The following is a 6,346-nucleotide window of genomic DNA, read 5'->3' on the forward strand; positions in this document are numbered from 1 at the left end:
GAGATCTGATTTCTGGTGTTTCATACCATGGGGATATCAGGGAAATAATGTTGCTGCTTTCCAGCATGTGGCTGATGGTTTTCTACCACCTTAATCCTTGTTTTCTGTGTGTGCATGGTAAAAAACACCTCCATATGCTTTTCGATGTTTTGGGAGGAGGCATCAGTTGATGTCACGCATTTATTTTCATAATTGCTGGCCAAAGTTTGGTTCAGTTTATGTTAGATTCTTTGCAAGGAGTCCCTGACTTGCAGATGGACATTCTGATAATTTTATAAGTATCAGGTATTAAATTATTGCTGTTACAGCGAGAACCCCCTTTCTTCCTACAGGTAAAATACAGAATTTAAATTATAAGGATTTTCTTGTTTATCTCTGAGGTTTTGGACTTTTCAGAGACCAAATTTATAATCTGAAATAGAAAAGCAGAATAGGAGTGATTAATAAAAGTGTTTTAAATCTAAACGACTTCAACTTTCATGAAGGTAAATTGTTGATAGGGACAGAATTGATCAATTAAACTTTGCATTTAAATGTCAACTTCTGTCCTTTAAAAATAAAAAGATCCTGTCATCAACAGATCTGAAAAGATTATGGTATAAACACAACTCAAATAGAAAGAAAGCATAAGATGGCTGACTGAAGTTATTAGGGAGTCAGAGAACTTTCAATAACAGGAGGCACTGAAAAGATTATACGTGCTTTGATTAATGTAGGACAAATGACATGGGATGTAATAGAGGATTACAAAATAATGAATTGTGTGATAAGGGCAAATGCCAGAATGGGACAAATAATTAAGCTGGAAGGCTGACAGCAAATGAGAGGAAGATGTTTTTTAAACATAATGCCTACCTATGGAACTCGATGCTGGAAGATATTGAGGCTAAAGTCTCAGCAGAATTCAAGAAGGATTAGCTGTTAGTGGAGATGGAACAATGTATTTGCCCCAGTAGAAGATGAGTTAAAACCCCCATAATTAGAAGGGATACAGATTCTAATGTTAAAGGGTTAAAGGGCATAATCAAAATGTTTCAAAGATCTGGTACACTCTGCTGCCTGACAGAATAGGCTCGTCTGCTTGGGTGTGTGCTATTTTTTTTCCTTGCATATTTTCTGTGTTCTCCCACCTGCTAGCGGAAGTATTGGTAAGGTAGTTTTGAGACTCTTTTTTAAAATGTCCAATATAGTTGCTATATTCAGAGTCAGCTATTAATGTCTTGCTTTCTGTCTGGATTGTAGGTTCTGTGTTGTATGGGTTGACTTGATCTTGGTACATACACTGCAAAGCCCCAGAAAGTTCAAACTACTAGGGCTTCTCAGAAACAAGCAGTAAATAGACTTTCCAGGTTTCAGTTCTAAAAGGTGAAAATAGCATGGTGAATTGCATACTAACATAATCTTTAGAGGACTAAATCTTTAGTTTATCATAGTCCATGATGTTGTTTATAAAGTGAAGACAAAACTCTAGAAGACCCTTGTGCTAGTACATGTTTCAATTTAGAAGCTTAAATGTAGGTAGCTGTATTTCTGTTTTTAATAAAGTTATGTTTTTTTCTATAACTTTGGAAAATCAGGCATTCTTTCTGCTCTGTCTGAGGGACAGCTGGTATGAAGGTGGGACATAATCACAATTTCTTACCTTTGGGACCCCACATTGCACTTTGACCTTCATCTCCCATGTCTCCTCTGCATGTCATGTTATCATCTGCAGCTGATCATGGTGGGTTAAGGTCATTGACATGGTTTACAACTAATTCCTTTGTACAATTTTGAGACAGAATGTCATGCTGTCATGGTTTTTAATGGAAATCTCATGGACTGTGCCACAGAATATTTGATGCAGTGGGAAGTCTTATAACAAGGTCTTATTTTCTTGATTGTCCATCCAGCGGGGACACCATGTTAGAAGGATAAACTGTTCTTATAGGTATATAAACAAGATAAGTATTAGTTTAGATAACTCAAAGAGAGTTTACCTCTTTGCCTTGGGTAGGCAAGGAGAGTTACTGTGTTGCTGATAAGGCCCCTATTTTGACTTGCTGGAGTTTATAAGCTCTTTGTTGCGAAGCCAGGGGCATGGGAGTCCAGAGAATTCCATGTTTTTGTTTTTCAGATGATATTTTTTTCAGCTCTGAATAATTGAACATTATTTTCTCTTTAAGATTATTCCAAAATGAACTGTGTATTTTTTTTTTTTTAAGCTGAGCTTTCATCTGTATATGACTTTTTATGCCAGAGTTACAAATCACTCTTTCCAAATCCTGTTACATGTCTCCCTCTCATGGTCTTCTAGGATTTGGAGCAGTGACTTGAACTGCTGACTAGGAAGATATAGCCATTCAGCTTATGCTGAACAATCTAGCTCTTCTGTCTACCTAGTGTAATCTAGGTAGTGGTACCTAACCTTCCTGCCTGAGGAAGGAGTGTATAACTGAGGCATTGGTCAATATCATTCAAAAGAAAAGTGTGAATTTAAGAACTGTTTTCCTGGAACATTTGATAGCAGATACATTTGTGCATCTCTCTACAAGGCTCCGTATTTTTCTGAAGTCATACAACAGGATTTCTAAAGCTCATGTTTTCTAAAAATAATTAATTTGAGAATGGTGTAACGGTTAGTGTACTAGCCTGAGACCATGTGAGGCCTAGAATCAGTCTGATCCTTTACCAGTGATTTCCTATTCATCCTCAGTAAATTACTTGATCCTCAAGTTCCCCGTGTTTAAAATGGCTACAGTACCACTGGCCTACATGATGGATTGCATATCATGGTGACTGGAGTTTTTATTTCCCCTCTTCAAAAACTCCTAATGTTTCATATTTTCAAGTCTGGAATCATGGAAGATCATAAGAGAAGCTTAAGAAATTTTTGCTCAGCCTTTGACATTTATTCCTGTTCTTGCCTGCTATAGTCCCTGTCCCCCTCACTGCGTCAACAAGGTCATCTAGTGAGCTGTTTTGTAAAATAATTTGGGATCTTTTACAAGGGAAAAAGTAAGATTTTTTTTTTCATATGTTGCTTAAATACACTTGTATCTGTATTATGTCTTTATAAATACATAGTTATAAATATGTGTCTAAACTTGGTCAGCTTTTGTTCTGTTTTGCATCATGGTTCCACAAGGCAGTTGTGTAAAAACAGCTGAAGAGGGCAGAAACAAACAGAAGTGTTCAGGAGCACTGTAGCTGTGTGTAATTGATACTGAAGTTCTGGTGAGATAAAACTAAAGCCTTAGGAAAAGTACAAATAAAAAATGAAGTTGTTGGGATCTTTGTTTTGAGGACAATGGTATGCTGTTCCCAGAAGGGACCTAGGCAAATTGGTATGAATAGGAGACCCACCCTATGTTGTTAGGGCATTGTTACTAATAACCTTCCTTTCCATTCCTCCTGCTACACCAGTTGTGACATTCACTTTTGTACATTATATCTGAAAGTGGCCTAAATTCTTACCATTGATACTGGATCAAGCTCTTCAGATGTCAGAGGCTGATATTTGTTCTTGTCCCAGACATTTCTGTGGGGACTCAGATTATATTTTTGATGTGGAGGCTTTTTTTGGCATCAAAATTCTCTGATTCAGTAATTGAAGAATAATGAAGTGCAGAGCGAGCTTTTGAATGTTTTTCATGCCCTAATTACTCATCAGACATGAGAGCTGCAGAGAAGCCAAATGTGCTCTTTCCAGTGCTGAGGTCCCAGTGTCAAGTGGGACAACTGTAATGTTGAATGGCCTTGCAGCAACACCTGCCAATAAAGTCTCGATCAGAGAAAGTTATGTGTAATGGCTAGCAAAACACAGTTGGAGGAACTGGGTACAGATTTTTCATTGGTTATTTTTTCAGCAAATAAGGAGTTCTGTGTGATTTATTAACTGAGCTACATAAGCACTGAGTTAGTGTTTCTAGCAGGAGGAACTGGCATCTAATCTGTAAAGCTGCTCTGGGGCCTCAGATTCAAGTGTCAGAAGGTTACTGAAGCTTGTAGAGTCTCCCTAGTGGCATAGCCATAGGAGAGTCACATGTTTTCTTTGTACACCAATGGAGGGGAGGCTACTCTGGTTCATTTTGCCCCAGTGCTAGTTATTCAAACTTGGATTTTGAAAGTGGGTATTGGCTACACTTATTTCTTTGGTTGTGCATTCTGAAGTATAAATGGTGATGTAGACTGGTCATGGTTAGCTCTGAATGAAAGGGGCTTTACAAGTAATTTTAGAAAAAGCAAATATTTTGTAGTATTTGAAGGCAAAAATAGAAAAATTGAAAACTTAAAGACGGTCTACTCATAAAAACTTGAAAAAAACATGGGGAAGAGTTGTGTTGCTTTTTTTTTTTATGCATTAGTTTTCACAAAGGCACTTTTTTTTTTTTTCCTGAAGATCTAATTCCTTTCTTTCTTTTTTATGTAAGTGTAAAATTTATAACAAACCAATGAGTAAACATAAAAAAATGTTTTAGACTACTTGTGCATTCTCATATTATTTTTGTCTGAGAGCTCAGTTTTGTAAATTCTGAAAGTACCTAGCTGCAGTACAGGCACAACTGCACAACCAGTAAATGAATTGTCAAACTGAAGAGCCTTTTCAGACTTCTAAAACCATGCTCAGGCATTTGCCTTGTGCTTTGACTGCTACTTATGCTGCAAGTTCCAGTGTCTCAGTGTCTCAGGTGGAGATACCTGGTCATGGCCTGCAAGTTTCTTCCATGTTCTTTTCTGAGACTGGTGGTCTTTACAAACTTCAAAGGCAGTAGTTGTTATGCACATCACAGACGTACAGAAATGCCCCGCTTTGGTCACTGTAATTTATCTTTTTTTTTTTTTTTTTTCCTTGGGTGTTTTGTGTGTAACCTTTTCTGCTGCACTGTATGATGTGGACTACTTAGTCATTATCTTGTAGTCACATTTATGATGGAGAAGTTTTATGCAGGTAGTTCTGAAATTGCTTTTAAAAATCAAAGTGAATAAATTTGTTTGACACAGGCTTGGGCCTGCCTGTTAAAATCTTGTTCTAACAAGAAGCAGAAGAGGTGAGAGAAGGTTATTACATTTACAAATACTATGTATTTCATGGCATGAAGTACTTCATGGTAGAAAGATCTCTTCACAGAAAAGGCTTATCAAGAAAGGTACTGCATTGCTTTAGAATGTTGATTCTAGTGTTGCAATATAAAAATAATAGATTTTTAAGGTGCTGTTGGGCAAAAAAACCCTGAAGAAATGTGAGAGGGTCAGCTAAAATTGGGAATAACTTTTGTTTTTACTGGTAGCTGTATTTCTTTTGTAGTGGCCTCCTGACATGATTTCTTTCTTAAAAAAAAAAAAAAAAAAGATAACCAGCAATTTAAATGTTTTCCCACTTTGCACCATCAATATGCTGTTTTTATGGTTGTGATAAAATGAGAAATTTGGAAGCACCAGGTGTGACCTGAAGTTTTTCTCTCCCTTCACTCCAAGCACTTGCACACATAGGCACCAACACATTTGCACACTCCTGCCCTCTTTGTTTCAGAGTTCTACCAGATATATTGTGTTACTATCCAGAAAAGTGGCATTTGGGTCAGAGTTTCTAGTTCACAGTCTACGTGCAATGTAGGATGATTTATTAGCATACACAAGAATAATCTCTGACTTACTAGTTAAACAGACTGTAAATAGCTGCAGGTTCAGATATCCTTGCATTTCAAGTCTTAAGAATTGATAGATCATCCTTTAAGAGACAGCAGCTCTGCTTTTCTTATTATGGTTAATTATATCATAGGTGATGGTGTTGTGCTATGTGCATGTATAGATATGTGCCTATTCAGTGTATGTCAGCTGCTAGTCTGCACCAGTTCCTTGTCCCATGACATTTAAACCAGAAAAAAATGTAAGTACGTGCAGTCACTGCTAATTTTGTGAGCAGGGAGAGGCTAGCTCTCATCTATCTAATCCATACTTTTAGCAGAATTTTATTGCATAAAAGGAGTATCATTACCTCACAGTTCAAGCTCATAAACAGCTAAACAGTACTTGACATTTAGAGAGATTTTCTGTTGTGCACTTGTATAGTCAAGAGTAATTCTAATCCTATTAAAAATACTATGTCATGGAGGTGTGCCCTAGGGGAGAAGGCTTCTTCTGACTGGTCAGATGGGAAGCAGAGAGGAGGGGCAAGCAAGAGGGTGGATTTATTGCTTGATAGTTAGGTCAGGGATTTCTGTGGGAAATGCCCAGTGGTTGCAGCTGCTGCTGATTTCACATCAACAGCAGTGAAACACAGAGCATGCTGTTACAGCTGATTACTGAATGAGATACTGCAAACGGGTGGCAAAAAAAAAAAAAAAAAAAAAAAAAAAAAAAAAAA

The 6,346-nt window shown here is 37.2% G+C and overlaps 1 protein-coding gene across 2 annotated transcripts in view; it reads left to right on the top strand.

The window, feature by feature from the left end:
* Nucleotides 1-6,346, top strand: part of TSPAN9 (tetraspanin 9) — a 182,766-nt gene that overhangs the window by 74,150 nt on the left and 102,270 nt on the right. The gene's annotated exons all lie outside the window — the stretch shown is intronic.

This window comes from Oxyura jamaicensis, chromosome 1, assembly GCF_011077185.1.
Source record: "Oxyura jamaicensis isolate SHBP4307 breed ruddy duck chromosome 1, BPBGC_Ojam_1.0, whole genome shotgun sequence".
In the NCBI taxonomy this organism is placed as follows: domain Eukaryota; kingdom Metazoa; phylum Chordata; class Aves; order Anseriformes; family Anatidae; genus Oxyura; species Oxyura jamaicensis.